Here is a 19,129-nt window from a genome sequence, read left to right on the forward strand (position 1 = left end):
TAAAATAAATATTTTCGAAAATAATTTTAAGAAAAAGAAATCTTTAAATAAAATTGGTTTTTAAAGCACTTTTAAGACGATTTATAAGATATCAAAAATTTTCAATAATGTATTCAAATATAAATCTTGATTTTGAAATCATAAATTTAACAACTTTATTTTTCAAAGCACGACATGAAGATGTCAGAAAAATAATTAACTAATTAATAAAACTTTTACTAAGGAAAAACTCTAAGTATAAAATAATATCTTTTTAGCAGCGGAAAATATAACAAAATAAAATCTTTATATGATTAAAAATTATGTATGTATCCATGTATATATTTTCGTAAAGATATAAATTCTTAAATAAATATTTGAAATGAATTTAAATATAAATTAAACAAGTCATGACATTAAAATAATATAATAACATTTATTTAAATAAATCACACACAAATCTCAAATAGTATAGAATTTCAGAGTTTACATAATCAAGAGATATCACATGAAATAACATAATATGTTTTAGGAAACATTTATCTTTAAATAGATTCGACGCGCCCATTCGACTCTCCACGCGCCTCCGATATCAATCACCTGAAAATGTTGAATATGGGATGAGCATACAGGGTACACTCAGTGTGGGAACATGCAATAATTGTCCATGTTAATAAAATGGTAACACATATTGTCATAACGTAACATAAATTCCATACGCACTGTGGCAATCCAAGGACTTTAATGTCCCGGACCCTATATGTGGGCCCCTGGCGACAATATAATGGTTGCAACCCTGTAACATGAAATCGCATTGTGGCATACCAAGGACGGTGAAGTCCTGGACCAATTATGCTGGCCCCTAGCGATAAATATTTTTACAACACATACGGTAAACACATAATATTAAAATGGACAAATATTAACCACGTGCATGTATTGAAATAAATCCCACACCTGGAAATTTAACTTGAACTTGAACTTCAACTTGAATGCTAACTTGAGTAATACAATTAAAATTCATATCCTAGTCGCGCCGCACCTAGTCAGATAAATTCAAATAATAACATATAAGGGCCTATTTGAACTTTAAAATAATTTAGATTATTGGATCATATAAAAATAATAAATTTAAGTAATAAAATATATTTTCTTATAAAAAGATTTGGGCTCAAAATTTAGTTAAAAACTAAGTTTAAATTAATAATTCAAGTCTAAATATATTATTAAAACATCCTTTGAAAAATAATGCAAATGCAAGACCATGAAAATTAAACTATGAGCCCAATTACTAATTAAACTGAGCCCAACTATCTTAAATAAATTGAGCCCATTAGCCAGCCCAAGCCCATTTCCCTTCCATTCACCCTAATTTATATTCACACCACACACATACGCAGCGTAGCTCCCATTTCCTCACTCTCTCTCTGCCTCTCTCTCTTCCCTCTCCTCTTCTCGGCCCTCCCCCTGCCGCCGCCACCGGACGGCATCGCCGTCGCCGGAGTCGGCTGTCCTGGCTCCTCTCCCTCTTCTTCCTATCTCCATCTCACCCCACACTTCTCGCCCTCACTCTCCCTCTCTTCGTCGTCTCTCTCCAACGACCTCACCCCCGTGTCTACAGCCCCCCCTCTTTCCTTCGGCCGGTAGCAGCCGCCATCGTCGTTCCCACGTCGACAGCAGCGCCGCCTAGCCACCGCCTCCCTCATCTCCTTCACCTCCTGGCCGACAGCAGCAGCGGGGCTGCCATCGCCGCCTCCTGCTCCCTCTGTCTCGACTAGCAAGGCACGGCAGCGGGCGAGACCACAGCGCCGCCGCCTCTGTCTCCTTCCGCCGGCCGACGTGCAGCGCTGGCAATACCGCTGCTCAACCGCCCCCTTGTTTCTAAGCCACCATCCCTCCTCCACTTCTTCTATCTCTATTTCCCATGTAATATATAAGATTTATTCTATTTTCTTTTTCATGTATTTAGCAATATATAAATTACAGAAAAATGGATGTATGCATGATTAGATTTTGAAAACAAAGTTTTTGATGTTTAGCCTTGGTTTTGGCGAAAATGCAGAAAATTGTTGATATGCTTGAAATGAAATAACTTTTCAAAAGTTATTAAAATTACCAGCTTGAATGAGTGAAGTAAATCAGTTGCTGCGAATTGGAAATATTTGAGTGAATTTTTGTTGATTTGTGAATTTGAGAATGATACATTGATGTTTAAATAGATTGAAATATTTGACATAGAACGTGTGAAAGTGTGAAAAGAGATCAATCAAACTTTGTTGCTTCAAAGTTTGCTGCTTCAAAATTTGCTGCTGTATGCTGCTTTTGAAATCAAAGTTTTGAAATCAAAGTTTTGCTGTAGTTTTGATCAAATCTGACGGAAAGGTACTACAGTGATATATGGCTGAAGCTGAGTAAATGTGGATATGTAGCTGAAGTCATTTTCGTAAAAAATTTATTTACACGTTAATAATATATATATGGGCTTGTAATGTATGATAAATAAATAGGCTTGTTGTTTCACAAAATAAATGAGAATGAAAGAAAAACGTAGTAATTTGCTGTGATGAATTAAAACATGAAATCTCACAGAAACAATAAAATTACCAGCTGAAGTTTTGTGAAGGAAATATCAGAAATGAGAAGTCTGTTAACTTGAATGAAATTTGTGCTCTGGAAAATTTTGATGAAATGAAACCTAGCAGGTTATTTGGGTGAATTTAAATGTGATAGCAGTGAGTGATACGTGGCTGAATAAAATTAGGTGGCTGAAGGAGATTAAATCAGAATATTTGGCTAAGTAAAAACTGAACCACGTAACATCTCATTTTAATTAAAGAAAGACATATGGACTTATAATAATAATTGGGCTTTAAAGATGATAAATGGGCTTTCAAATAATAAAATTTTAACCCAATTATCATAGAAAAAGAATAAAAAACTATGGCCCAACATATTTATTAAAAATATTTGATAATATAAATTTTTATCTTTTTATAAATATAATCTATAGTTCAAAGTCATTTATCTAATTAGGGCGGTTAGATATCTGATAAGAATAAAAATAGGAATGGCTGGCTTGGAGACTTCTTTAAACAAATGTAAATAAATAGAGTAGAAATTGTTAATTTGCAGATATGAAAATAAGGTATCCAAATCCTTGAAATCATTAATAAACTATAAATGTTGAAACTTGAATAATTGTTTTAGGATCATTGCAAAAGAATTTGGCACATTAATAACAATAAGCCCAACACTAACAAAATTTATGAAAATATTTTATTCTTAATCCAAAATTAATATAATGTCCATGATAAATATATTTAAGTAAATAAATTTATTTAGGCCCAAATTTATATAAAAATATTTTTGGAATATAAAACTTTATTTCTATAGGTATAACCTAGAATTTAGAGTCATACATCTAGCTAGGGGCGCGACTAAATAATTTACCACAAACTCGACTCATAGATTTATATTTTTTAATATCTCGAAAATATACTAATTTTCAAATAAAATTTGCAAAGGTAGTAAACGGTTTTGGGCTGTGACAAACCTACCCACTTAAAAGAATTTCGTCCTCGAAATTTGACAATTCATAGCTGCAATAACCTTCAACATAATAACTTGAATACTGAACTTGAACATTTTCTCATAATAACTTCAATCATTGCAGCAAATTCATTATACTTTCAACGTAAATAATTTATACTCATCCTCTTGAAAAATATTTGAAATATCTTTACTCATAGCTGCAATAATCTTCAACATATAATTTGAATACTGAACTTTCTCATAATAACTTGCATAATGAACTTGAACTTTCTGATAATAACTTCAATTATTGCAGCAAATTTCAATATACTTTCAACGTAAACAATTTATACTCATCCCTATAAAAATATTTTGAAATACTTTTAAAATACATTTACCTTGAAGTCGGAGCACGTAGAGGTCGAATGGATTTTCTCACACATGACATTTAAGAATTTTATGTAAAATATTTTGCAGAGTCTACAGGAAAGTAGACCTGCTCTGATACCATGCTGTAACACCCTAATCTAATTAAGGAGTTAAATATAAAATTTAAATAAATATTTAATGCGGAAGTCTTAAAATAATTTAAAACTCACTTTTAAAATAAATATTTTCGAAAATAATTTTAAGAAAAAGAAATCTTTAAATAAAATTGGTTTTTAAAGCACTTTTAAGACGATTTATAAGATATCAAAAATTTTCAATAATGTATTCAAATATAAATCTTGATTTTGAAATCATAAATTTAACAACTTTATTTTTCAAAGCACGACATGAAGATGTCAGAAAAATAATTAACTAATTAATAAAACTTTTACTAAGGAAAAACTCTAAGTATAAAATAATATCTTTTTAGCAGCGGAAAATATAACAAAATAAAATCTTTATATGATTAAAAATTATGTATGTATCCATGTATATATTTTCGTAAAGATATAAATTCTTAAATAAATATTTGAAATGAATTTAAATATAAATTAAACAAGCCATGACATTAAAATAATATAATAACATTTATTTAAATAAATCACACACAAATCTCAAATAGTATAGAATTTCAGAGTTTACATAATCAAGAGATATCACATGAAATAACATAATATGTTTTAGGAAACATTTATCTTTAAATAGATTCGACGCGCCCATTCGACTCTCCACGCGCCTCCGATATCAATCACCTGAAAATGTTGAATATGGGATGAGCATACAGGGTACACTCAGTGTGGGAACATGCAATAATTGTCCATGTTAATAAAATGGTAACACATATTGTCATAACGTAACATAAATTCCATACGCACTGTGGCAATCCAAGGACTTTAATGTCCCGGACCCTATATGTGGGCCCCTGGCGACAATATAATGGTTGCAACCCTGTAACATGAAATCGCATTGTGGCATACCAAGGACGGTGAAGTCCTGGACCAATTATGCTGGCCCCTAGCGATAAATATTTTTACAACACATACGGTAAACACATAATATTAAAATGGACAAATATTAACCACGTGCATGTATTGAAATAAATCCCACACCTGGAAATTTAACTTGAACTTGAACTTCAACTTGAATGCTAACTTGAGTAATACAATTAAAATTCATATCCTAGTCGCGCCGCACCTAGTCAGATAAATTCAAATAATAACATATAAGGGCCTATTTGAACTTTAAAATAATTTAGATTATTGGATCATATAAAAATAATAAATTTAAGTAATAAAATATATTTTCTTATAAAAAGATTTGGGCTCAAAATTTAGTTAAAAACTAAGTTTAAATTAATAATTCAAGTCTAAATATATTATTAAAACATCCTTTGAAAATAATGCAAATGCAAGACCATGAAAATTAAACTATGAGCCCAATTACTAATTAAACTGAGCCCAACTATCTTAAATAAATTGAGCCCATTAGCCAGCCCAAGCCCATTTCCCTTCCATTCACCCTAATTTATATTCACACCACACACATACGCAGCGTAGCTCCCATTTCCTCACTCTCTCTCTGCCTCTCTCTCTTCCCTCTCCTCTTCTCGGCCCTCCCCCTGCCGCCGCCACCGGACGGCATCGCCGTCGCCGGAGTCGGCTGTCCTGGCTCCTCTCCCTCTTCTTCCTATCTCCATCTCACCCCACACTTCTCGCCCTCACTCTCCCTCTCTTCGTCGTCTCTCTCCAACGACCTCACCCCCGTGTCTACAGCCCCCCCTCTTTCCTTCGGCCGGTAGCAGCCGCCATCGTCGTTCCCACGTCGACAGCAGCGCCGCCTAGCCACCGCCTCCCTCATCTCCTTCACCTCCTGGCCGACAGCAGCAGCGGGGCTGCCATCGCCGCCTCCTGCTCCCTCTGTCTCGACTAGCAAGGCACGGCAGCGGGCGAGACCACAGCGCCGCCGCCTCTGTCTCCTTCCGCCGGCCGACGTGCAGCGCTGGCAATACCGCTGCTCAACCGCCCCCTTGTTTCTAAGCCACCATCCCTCCTCCACTTCTTCTATCTCTATTTCCCATGTAATATATAAGATTTATTCTATTTTCTTTTTCATGTATTTAGCAATATATAAATTACAGAAAAATGGATGTATGCATGATTAGATTTTGAAAACAAAGTTTTTGATGTTTAGCCTTGGTTTTGGCGAAAATGCAGAAAATTGTTGATATGCTTGAAATGAAATAACTTTTCAAAAGTTATTAAAATTACCAGCTTGAATGAGTGAAGTAAATCAGTTGCTGCGAATTGGAAATATTTGAGTGAATTTTTGTTGATTTGTGAATTTGAGAATGATACATTGATGTTTAAATAGATTGAAATATTTGACATAGAACGTGTGAAAGTGTGAAAAGAGATCAATCAAACTTTGTTGCTTCAAAGTTTGCTGCTTCAAAATTTGCTGCTGTATGCTGCTTTTGAAATCAAAGTTTTGAAATCAAAGTTTTGATGTAGTTTTGATCAAATCTGACGGAAAGGTACTACAGTGATATATGGCTGAAGCTGAGTAAATGTGGATATGTAGCTGAAGTCATTTTCGTAAAAAATTTATTTACACGTTAATAATATATATATGGGCTTGTAATGTATGATAAATAAATAGGCTTGTTGTTTCACAAAATAAATGAGAATGAAAGAAAAACGTAGTAATTTGCTGTGATGAATTAAAACATGAAATCTCACAGAAACAATAAAATTACCAGCTGAAGTTTTGTGAAGGAAATATCAGAAATGAGAAGTCTGTTAACTTGAATGAAATTTGTGCTCTGGAAAATTTTGATGAAATGAAACCTAGCAGGTTATTTGGGTGAATTTAAATGTGATAGCAGTGAGTGATACGTGGCTGAATAAAATTAGGTGGCTGAAGGAGATTAAATCAGAATATTTGGCTAAGTAAAAACTGAACCACGTAACATCTCATTTTAATTAAAGAAAGACATATGGACTTATAATAATAATTGGGCTTTAAAGATGATAAATGGGCTTTCAAATAATAAAATTTTAACCCAATTATCATAGAAAAAGAATAAAAAACTATGGCCCAACATATTTATTAAAAATATTTGATAATATAAATTTGTATCTTTTTATAAATATAATCTATAGTTCAAAGTCATTTATCTAATTAGGGCGGTTAGATATCTGATAAGAATAAAAATAGGAATGGCTGGCTTGGAGACTTCTTTAAACAAATGTAAATAAATAGAGTAGAAATTGTTAATTTGCAGATATGAAAATAAGGTATCCAAATCCTTGAAATCATTAATAAACTATAAATGTTGAAACTTGAATAATTGTTTTAGGATCATTGCAAAAGAATTTGGCACATTAATAACAATAAGCCCAACACTAACAAAATTTATGAAAATATTTTATTCTTAATCCAAAATTAATATAATGTCCATGATAAATATATTTAAGTAAATAAATTTATTTAGGCCCAAATTTATATAAAAATATTTTTGGAATATAAAACTTTATTTCTATAGGTATAACCTAGAATTTAGAGTCATACATCTAGCTAGGGGCGCGACTAAATAATTTACCACAAACTCGACTCATAGATTTATATTTTTTAATATCTCGAAAATATACTAATTTTCAAATAAAATTTGCAAAGGTAGTAAACGGTTTTGGGCTGTGACAAACCTACCCACTTAAAAGAATTTCGTCCTCGAAATTTGACAATTCATAGCTGCAATAACCTTCAACATAATAACTTGAATACTGAACTTGAACATTTTCTCATAATAACTTCAATCATTGCAGCAAATTCATTATACTTTCAACGTAAATAATTTATACTCATCCTCTTGAAAAATATTTGAAATATCTTTACTCATAGCTGCAATAATCTTCAACATATAATTTGAATACTGAACTTTCTCATAATAACTTGCATAATGAACTTGAACTTTCTGATAATAACTTCAATTATTGCAGCAAATTTCAATATACTTTCAACGTAAACAATTTATACTCATCCCTATAAAAATATTTTGAAATACTTTTAAAATACATTTACCTTGAAGTCGGAGCACGTAGAGGTCGAATGGATTTTCTCACACATGACATTTAAGAATTTTATGTAAAATATTTTGCAGAGTCTACAGGAAAGTAGACCTGCTCTGATACCATGCTGTAACACCCTAATCTAATTAAGGAGTTAAATATAAAATTTAAATAAATATTTAATGCGGAAGTCTTAAAATAATTTAAAACTCACTTTTAAAATAAATATTTTCGAAAATAATTTTAAGAAAAAGAAATCTTTAAATAAAATTGGTTTTTAAAGCACTTTTAAGACGATTTATAAGATATCAAAAATTTTCAATAATGTATTCAAATATAAATCTTGATTTTGAAATCATAAATTTAACAACTTTATTTTTCAAAGCACGACATGAAGATGTCAGAAAAATAATTAACTAATTAATAAAACTTTTACTAAGGAAAAACTCTAAGTATAAAATAATATCTTTTTAGCAGCGGAAAATATAACAAAATAAAATCTTTATATGATTAAAAATTATGTATGTATCCATGTATATATTTTCGTAAAGATATAAATTCTTAAATAAATATTTGAAATGAATTTAAATATAAATTAAACAAGCCATGACATTAAAATAATATAATAACATTTATTTAAATAAATCACACACAAATCTCAAATAGTATAGAATTTCAGAGTTTACATAATCAAGAGATATCACATGAAATAACATAATATGTTTTAGGAAACATTTATCTTTAAATAGATTCGACGCGCCCATTCGACTCTCCACGCGCCTCCGATATCAATCACCTGAAAATGTTGAATATGGGATGAGCATACAGGGTACACTCAGTGTGGGAACATGCAATAATTGTCCATGTTAATAAAATGGTAACACATATTGTCATAACGTAACATAAATTCCATACGCACTGTGGCAATCCAAGGACTTTAATGTCCCGGACCCTATATGTGGGCCCCTGGCGACAATATAATGGTTGCAACCCTGTAACATGAAATCGCATTGTGGCATACCAAGGACGGTGAAGTCCTGGACCAATTATGCTGGCCCCTAGCGATAAATATTTTTACAACACATACGGTAAACACATAATATTAAAATGGACAAATATTAACCACGTGCATGTATTGAAATAAATCCCACACCTGGAAATTTAACTTGAACTTGAACTTCAACTTGAATGCTAACTTGAGTAATACAATTAAAATTCATATCCTAGTCGCGCCGCACCTAGTCAGATAAATTCAAATAATAACATATAAGGGCCTATTTGAACTTTAAAATAATTTAGATTATTGGATCATATAAAAATAATAAATTTAAGTAATAAAATATATTTTCTTATAAAAAGATTTGGGCTCAAAATTTAGTTAAAAACTAAGTTTAAATTAATAATTCAAGTCTAAATATATTATTAAAACATCCTTTGAAAAATAATGCAAATGCAAGACCATGAAAATTAAACTATGAGCCCAATTACTAATTAAACTGAGCCCAACTATCTTAAATAAATTGAGCCCATTAGCCAGCCCAAGCCCATTTCCCTTCCATTCACCCTAATTTATATTCACACCACACACATACGCAGCGTAGCTCCCATTTCCTCACTCTCTCTCTGCCTCTCTCTCTTCCCTCTCCTCTTCTCGGCCCTCCCCCTGCCGCCGCCACCGGACGGCATCGCCGTCGCCGGAGTCGGCTGTCCTGGCTCCTCTCCCTCTTCTTCCTATCTCCATCTCACCCCACACTTCTCGCCCTCACTCTCCCTCTCTTCGTCGTCTCTCTCCAACGACCTCACCCCCGTGTCTACAGCCCCCCCTCTTTCCTTCGGCCGGTAGCAGCCGCCATCGTCGTTCCCACGTCGACAGCAGCGCCGCCTAGCCACCGCCTCCCTCATCTCCTTCACCTCCTGGCCGACAGCAGCAGCGGGGCTGCCATCGCCGCCTCCTGCTCCCTCTGTCTCGACTAGCAAGGCACGGCAGCGGGCGAGACCACAGCGCCGCCGCCTCTGTCTCCTTCCGCCGGCCGACGTGCAGCGCTGGCAATACCGCTGCTCAACCGCCCCCTTGTTTCTAAGCCACCATCCCTCCTCCACTTCTTCTATCTCTATTTCCCATGTAATATATAAGATTTATTCTATTTTCTTTTTCATGTATTTAGCAATATATAAATTACAGAAAAATGGATGTATGCATGATTAGATTTTGAAAACAAAGTTTTTGATGTTTAGCCTTGGTTTTGGCGAAAATGCAGAAAATTGTTGATATGCTTGAAATGAAATAACTTTTCAAAAGTTATTAAAATTACCAGCTTGAATGAGTGAAGTAAATCAGTTGCTGCGAATTGGAAATATTTGAGTGAATTTTTGTTGATTTGTGAATTTGAGAATGATACATTGATGTTTAAATAGATTGAAATATTTGACATAGAACGTGTGAAAGTGTGAAAAGAGATCAATCAAACTTTGTTGCTTCAAAGTTTGCTGCTTCAAAATTTGCTGCTGTATGCTGCTTTTGAAATCAAAGTTTTGAAATCAAAGTTTTGATGTAGTTTTGATCAAATCTGACGGAAAGGTACTACAGTGATATATGGCTGAAGCTGAGTAAATGTGGATATGTAGCTGAAGTCATTTTCGTAAAAAATTTATTTACACGTTAATAATATATATATGGGCTTGTAATGTATGATAAATAAATAGGCTTGTTGTTTCACAAAATAAATGAGAATGAAAGAAAAACGTAGTAATTTGCTGTGATGAATTAAAACATGAAATCTCACAGAAACAATAAAATTACCAGCTGAAGTTTTGTGAAGGAAATATCAGAAATGAGAAGTCTGTTAACTTGAATGAAATTTGTGCTCTGGAAAATTTTGATGAAATGAAACCTAGCAGGTTATTTGGGTGAATTTAAATGTGATAGCAGTGAGTGATACGTGGCTGAATAAAATTAGGTGGCTGAAGGAGATTAAATCAGAATATTTGGCTAAGTAAAAACTGAACCACGTAACATCTCATTTTAATTAAAGAAAGACATATGGACTTATAATAATAATTGGGCTTTAAAGATGATAAATGGGCTTTCAAATAATAAAATTTTAACCCAATTATCATAGAAAAAGAATAAAAAACTATGGCCCAACATATTTATTAAAAATATTTGATAATATAAATTTGTATCTTTTTATAAATATAATCTATAGTTCAAAGTCATTTATCTAATTAGGGCGGTTAGATATCTGATAAGAATAAAAATAGGAATGGCTGGCTTGGAGACTTCTTTAAACAAATGTAAATAAATAGAGTAGAAATTGTTAATTTGCAGATATGAAAATAAGGTATCCAAATCCTTGAAATCATTAATAAACTATAAATGTTGAAACTTGAATAATTGTTTTAGGATCATTGCAAAAGAATTTGGCACATTAATAACAATAAGCCCAACACTAACAAAATTTATGAAAATATTTTATTCTTAATCCAAAATTAATATAATGTCCATGATAAATATATTTAAGTAAATAAATTTATTTAGGCCCAAATTTATATAAAAATATTTTTGGAATATAAAACTTTATTTCTATAGGTATAACCTAGAATTTAGAGTCATACATCTAGCTAGGGGCGCGACTAAATAATTTACCACAAACTCGACTCATAGATTTATATTTTTTAATATCTCGAAAATATACTAATTTTCAAATAAAATTTGCAAAGGTAGTAAACGGTTTTGGGCTGTGACAAACCTACCCACTTAAAAGAATTTCGTCCTCGAAATTTGACAATTCATAGCTGCAATAACCTTCAACATAATAACTTGAATACTGAACTTGAACATTTTCTCATAATAACTTCAATCATTGCAGCAAATTCATTATACTTTCAACGTAAATAATTTATACTCATCCTCTTGAAAAATATTTGAAATATCTTTACTCATAGCTGCAATAATCTTCAACATATAATTTGAATACTGAACTTTCTCATAATAACTTGCATAATGAACTTGAACTTTCTGATAATAACTTCAATTATTGCAGCAAATTTCAATATACTTTCAACGTAAACAATTTATACTCATCCCTATAAAAATATTTTGAAATACTTTTAAAATACATTTACCTTGAAGTCGGAGCACGTAGAGGTCGAATGGATTTTCTCACACATGACATTTAAGAATTTTATGTAAAATATTTTGCAGAGTCTACAGGAAAGTAGACCTGCTCTGATACCATGCTGTAACACCCTAATCTAATTAAGGAGTTAAATATAAAATTTAAATAAATATTTAATGCGGAAGTCTTAAAATAATTTAAAACTCACTTTTAAAATAAATATTTTCGAAAATAATTTTAAGAAAAAGAAATCTTTAAATAAAATTGGTTTTTAAAGCACTTTTAAGACGATTTATAAGATATCAAAAATTTTCAATAATGTATTCAAATATAAATCTTGATTTTGAAATCATAAATTTAACAACTTTATTTTTCAAAGCACGACATGAAGATGTCAGAAAAATAATTAACTAATTAATAAAACTTTTACTAAGGAAAAACTCTAAGTATAAAATAATATCTTTTTAGCAGCGGAAAATATAACAAAATAAAATCTTTATATGATTAAAAATTATGTATGTATCCATGTATATATTTTCGTAAAGATATAAATTCTTAAATAAATATTTGAAATGAATTTAAATATAAATTAAACAAGCCATGACATTAAAATAATATAATAACATTTATTTAAATAAATCACACACAAATCTCAAATAGTATAGAATTTCAGAGTTTACATAATCAAGAGATATCACATGAAATAACATAATATGTTTTAGGAAACATTTATCTTTAAATAGATTCGACGCGCCCATTCGACTCTCCACGCGCCTCCGATATCAATCACCTGAAAATGTTGAATATGGGATGAGCATACAGGGTACACTCAGTGTGGGAACATGCAATAATTGTCCATGTTAATAAAATGGTAACACATATTGTCATAACGTAACATAAATTCCATACGCACTGTGGCAATCCAAGGACTTTAATGTCCCGGACCCTATATGTGGGCCCCTGGCGACAATATAATGGTTGCAACCCTGTAACATGAAATCGCATTGTGGCATACCAAGGACGGTGAAGTCCTGGACCAATTATGCTGGCCCCTAGCGATAAATATTTTTACAACACATACGGTAAACACATAATATTAAAATGGACAAATATTAACCACGTGCATGTATTGAAATAAATCCCACACCTGGAAATTTAACTTGAACTTCAACTTCAACTTGAATGCTAACTTGAGTAATACAATTAATATTCATATCCTAGTCGCGCCGCACCTAGTCAGATAAATTCAAATAATAACATATAAGGGCCTATTTGAACTTTAAAATAATTCAGATTATTGGATCATATAAAAATAATAAATTTAAGTAATAAAATATATTTTCTTATAAAAAGATTTGGGCTCAAAATTTAGTTAAAAACTAAGTTTAAATTAATAATTCAAGTCTAAATATATTATTAAAACATCCTTTGAAAAATAATGCAAATGCAAGACCATGAAAATTAAACTATGAGCCCAATTACTAATTAAACTGAGCCCAACTATCTTAAATAAATTGAGCCCATTAGCCAGCCCAAGCCCATTTCCCTTCCATTCACCCTAATTTATATTCACACCACACACATACGCAGCGTAGCTCCCATTTCCTCACTCTCTCTCTGCCTCTCTCTCTTCCCTCTCCTCTTCTCGGCCCTCCCCCTGCCGCCGCCACCGGACGGCATCGCCGTCGCCGGAGTCGGCTGTCCTGGCTCCTCTCCCTCTTCTTCCTATCTCCATCTCACCCCACACTTCTCGCCCTCACTCTCCCTCTCTTCGTCGTCTCTCTCCAACGACCTCACCCCCGTGTCTACAGCCCCCCCTCTTTCCTTCGGCCGGTAGCAGCCGCCATCGTCGTTCCCACGTCGACAGCAGCGCCGCCTAGCCACCGCCTCCCTCATCTCCTTCACCTCCTGGCCGACAGCAGCAGCGGGGCTGCCATCGCCGCCTCCTGCTCCCTCTGTCTCGACTAGCAAGGCACGGCAGCGGGCGAGACCACAGCGCCGCCGCCTCTGTCTCCTTCCGCCGGCCGACGTGCAGCGCTGGCAATACCGCTGCTCAACCGCCCCCTTGTTTCTAAGCCACCATCCCTCTTCCACTTCTTCTATCTCTATTTCCCATGTAATATATAAGATTTATTCTATTTTCTTTTTCATGTATTTAGCAATATATAAATTACAGAAAAATGGATGTATGCATGATTAGATTTTGAAAACAAAGTTTTTGATGTTTAGCCTTGGTTTTGGCGAAAATGCAGAAAATTGTTGATATGCTTGAAATGAAATAACTTTTCAAAAGTTATTAAAATTACCAGCTTGAATGAGTGAAGTAAATCAGTTGCTGCGAATTGGAAATATTTGAGTGAATTTTTGTTGATTTGTGAATTTGAGAATGATACATTGATGTTTAAATAGATTGAAATATTTGACATAGAACGTGTGAAAGTGTGAAAAGAGATCAATCAAACTTTGTTGCTTCAAAGTTTGCTGCTTCAAAATTTGCTGCTGTATGCTGCTTTTGAAATCAAAGTTTTGAAATCAAAGTTTTGCTGTAGTTTTGATCAAATCTGACGGAAAGGTACTACAGTGATATATGGCTGAAGCTGAGTAAATGTGGATATGTAGCTGAAGTCATTTTCGTAAAAAATTTATTTACACGTTAATAATATATATATGGGCTTGTAATGTATGATAAATAAATAGGCTTGTTGTTTCACAAAATAAATGAGAATGAAAGAAAAACGTAGTAATTTGCTGTGATGAATTAAAACATGAAATCTCACAGAAACAATAAAATTACCAGCTGAAGTTTTGTGAAGGAAATATCAGAAATGAGAAGTCTGTTAACTTGAATGAAATTTGTGCTCTGGAAAATTTTGATGAAATGAAACCTAGCAGGTTATTTGGGTGAATTTAAATGTGATAGCAGTGAGTGATACGTGGCTGAATAAAATTAGGTGGCCGAAGGAGATTAAATCAGAATATTTGGCTAAGTAAAAATTGAACCACGTAACATCTCATTTTAATTAAAGAAATACATATGGACTTATAATAATAATTGGGCTTTAAAGATGATAAATGGGCTTTCAAATAATAAAATTTTAACCCAATTATCATAGAAAAAGAATAAAAAACTATGGCCCAACATATTTATTAAAAATATTTGATAATATAAATTTGTATCTTTTTATAAATATAATCTATAGTTCAAAGTCATTTATCTAATTAGGGCGGTTAGATATCTGATAAGAATAAAAATGGGAATGGCTGGCTTGGAGACTTCTTTAAACAAATGTAAATAAATAGAGTAGAAATTGTTAATTTGCAGATACGAAAATAAGGTATCCAAATCCTTGAAATCATTAATAAACTATAAATGTTGAAACTTGAATAATTGTTTTAGGATCATTTCAAAAGAATTTGGCATATTAATAACAATAAGCCCAACACTAACAAAATTTATGAAAATATTTTATTCTTAATCCAAAATTAATATAATGTCCATGATAAATATATTTAAGTAAATAAATTTATTTAGGCCCAAATTTATATAAAAATATTTTTGGAATATAAAACTTTATTTCTATAGGTATAACCTAGAATTTAGAGTCATACATCTAGCTAGGGGCGCGACTAAATAATTTACCACAAACTCGACTCATAGATTTATATTTTTTAATATCTCGAAAATATACTAATTTTCAAATAAAATTTGCAAAGGTAGTAAACGGTTTTGGGCTGTGACACAAAATATTGAATGATAGGAAATACTTATATTGACATAAGTATATATTTGTTCAACAAATGTATATGTTAGGCTTTATAAAAGTAAATATTAATTACTATTAGGGTTTAGTATTCAAGGTTTAGGGTTTAGTATTCAAGGTTTAAGGTTTAATATTCAGTGTTTAGGGTTCAGTCTTCAGGATTTAGGTTGTAAAAAATATTGAATAATAGAATTACTTATATTGACATAAGTATACTGCTGAATTGGAAGTTTAATATAAAAAGAAGAAATAAAAACCCTTGAATGCACAAGACGCAAGCAAGGAACGAAGACTCTAAAAGAGTCCGAAAAACAAAAACAACAACGCGCAGAAAAGTCTAAACGTTACCGCAAAAACCAACAATCAAAAAGTAAAATCCATATTGGAATGATAATCATCCTTGTTGCGATCATTTTCCATGTCTATTACATCCGACCAACGGATGTTCGGAATATTGGAATGATAATCATCCTTGTTGCGATCATTTTCCATGTCTATTACATCCGACCAACGGATGTTCGGAATATTGTTCATAGTACGCATCGCGTTGCTGCTACTATGATCAACCACGAAGTTGTTCTGCTGAAATCCAATACCCTCCGCATTTCTTAGGCGGTTTTTAACGCTATTAGTCGGAACTGCATGTACAAGCTCCCTTCCTTTTCCCGAGCCTTTTGGACGGCCACGTCCGCGCTTCGGCTCCGAGGGCAATAACATCTCTTGATTAACCTGGTCCTCTAACCGATTTATACGACTAGCAATATCCTCCGGAGTAGGATTGGACTGCTTATCTCCAACAACCTCCTTTTGAATCGAATAATGAACCTGCTCACTCACAAAACCATCTGTCCCAACCTCCGACTGCTGCTCCGCCACTGCATCCTTAAGCGGCAAAGTTTCATTTCGCAAGCTATTGCCCTCCTCTGCAGCAGCTGCCACATTCTTCGCAAGATTCACGACTCCATTCGGCGTCTCCATCTCTATTTCCTCATCCACATCCTCATCGTTGCCATCCAGTTGATGCTCCGAAGTTACCGGGACAAGCACAACTTCCAACGAATCAGGCCCTGACAAAAAACGGTCATCCCTCTCGTTCACCTCCTCATGGGACGTCACAACCTGCTCCATAACATTCGACTGTAAAGCAGCAAACCTATTCTCAATAAGGGTTGCAGCGCATGATGAGACCTTCTGCTGCACCGCATGCTGTTCCTCGACAACCTCTTGTCGTATCAAGTTATTTCCATGTGCTGGTGAAGCCCGCACCTGTTCAGATTGTAGCCCCACCGGAATCGATTCACCCCAAGAAATCCCTGGCTCAGAAACCTCCTGCCATTGTTTCGCCATTGCTTGTTGTTTTCCAGCCTGCTTCATAGTAGCCTCCACTGGCGGATTAGTTTTACGACACTTATCGGGAGAATGCCCCGTAATCTTACATTTGGAACAATAATACGGTAAGTACTCGTAAGTAAACTCAACATGAAAAGAATAGTCACCCCCATCAAAAAGAAGCGTGGTAGGGAGAGATTTGGACATATCTAACTCCACAAGAACACGCGCGAACTGTCCGAAATCTCGAGTAATCGAAGCACCATCAATCTTCAGCGGATGGCCCACGAAACGTGCAATTCCAGCCAGCACCTCCGCATGCCAATATTCGATAGGCAAATAATGTATACGAATCCAAACGTTTGCCAACGACGAGAGTTCTTTAAACGGATCAAAGTTCTTCACCCACTCGCGAAGGCGGAGATGTCCATTAAAAACTTCCCAAATCAACTTGGCTTTAGCTCGTTGTTTATCCGCTGCGTTCTGGAAGACTATGGTATAGTATCCTTTACCCAAAGGAATGAGTTGCCAAGGCGAACTTATATTCCACATGTTATGAAGCTCATTTTTAATCATCAACGCAGGCTTGGGCTTCTCCCCTTTGTTTAACAACAACCTTCCCGTCAAAGCATGATTAAGGTCAGAAATCTGCTTCAAATGAAGCTCTGTAGGCATCTTGAAACAGTAGTGATCACCTTCTTTTGTAGGGCGTAGAGCATGATAATGATGTGCAGCAACATCCGGACGACGCGGCGTCCGATTCGCAGTAATATCGACATATGATTTGACAAGAGTCGTCTCAGCCGTCTTCTGTTGGGAGCGGTTATTTGCTGGCACAATATAAGAATTATTCCCTGGAAGATTGGCATTAGGAGCCATGTTTCGACTGCGCTGATCAGCAGACGAGCCATCTACATGAAACTGGTGTGACGCAGGCTGAACAGATCCCGCCAACCCCATAGGCGGGCTAGGGTTCCGGTGCAGCTGAGATGCCTCTGGCAGAAGAGAGCTTGACACAGTAGCAATTCGTCCCGATGGGCTAGGATTTTTCTTGTGTGGCAGGGAAGAATTATGAGTAAAATTGTTGGAGACAACCGGTAGGTTAAGCCCACCCGTTGACATGATTGCAGAAGCGGCGGCGGCGGCAAGAGATTTCCGAGCGAGCAGCGTCTAACAGCTGGTTGCGGCGTGTTGATTCCTCCAACGGCGGAGGCGAGCAGGGGCACGGGGCGGAGGCGAGCAGGGGCACGACATAAGTATACATTTGTACATACAAATGTATATGTTAGGCTTTATAAAAGTAAATATTACTATTAGAGTTTAGTATTCAAGGTTTAGGGCTTAGTATTCAAGGTTTAAGGTTTAGTATTAAGTGTTTAGGGTTTGGTATTGATTATTTAGGGTTCAGTTTTCAGGATTTAGGTCGTAGAAAATATTGAATGATAAGAAATACTGCATACAAATGTATATCTTAGGATAAATAAAAGTAAATATTACCATTAGGGGTTTAGTATTCATTATTTAGGATTTAATTAGTATTCAATGTTTAGGATTTAGTATTCATAATTACATTTATTAACGTAAATTATACTCTTGATAATTTTATTTATAATCATCAAATTTATATTTTCGTATTTATGAACGTTTACAATTATTAAATATAATTAATAATCTTGATAATTATATTTATAACCATCAAATTTATCCACATAAACTTATACTTTGTTTAATAACTATCTATACGTTAATTAAATGACAATATTACTTTTGTAAGTTAGATGTTACAGACAGAGCAAATCAATCATAAGCTGTAATTAGGGATTTAGAAATTGGGTTCCTTGACCACTTAACATTTGTTCACGATAATTGTTACTTTTATTCATGAGAATTTATACTTTTTTTCTTATTTGATCAA

At 33.8% G+C, this 19,129-nt stretch overlaps 1 long non-coding RNA gene across 2 annotated transcripts; it reads right to left on the reverse strand.

Moving 5' to 3' along the window:
• Nucleotides 1-396: 396 nt before the first annotated feature.
• On the reverse strand, nucleotides 397-6,394 carry LOC130995477 (uncharacterized). Of its 2 annotated transcripts, XR_009092180.1 has the most exons (4): nucleotides 6,207-6,394; nucleotides 5,049-5,133; nucleotides 937-1,021; nucleotides 397-579 (listed from the first exon to the last, which is right to left on the reverse strand). It is a non-coding gene; the product is annotated as an uncharacterized LOC130995477 (long non-coding RNA). The 2 variants fall into 2 exon arrangements; XR_009092179.1 differs by lacking the exons at nucleotides 397-579; nucleotides 937-1,021 and adding an exon at nucleotides 4,539-4,691.
• Between the last annotated feature and the right edge of the window lie 12,735 nt (nucleotides 6,395-19,129).

The sequence above is a fragment of the Salvia miltiorrhiza genome, chromosome 7 (assembly GCF_028751815.1).
Source record: "Salvia miltiorrhiza cultivar Shanhuang (shh) chromosome 7, IMPLAD_Smil_shh, whole genome shotgun sequence".
NCBI lineage: Eukaryota > Viridiplantae > Streptophyta > Magnoliopsida > Lamiales > Lamiaceae > Salvia > Salvia miltiorrhiza.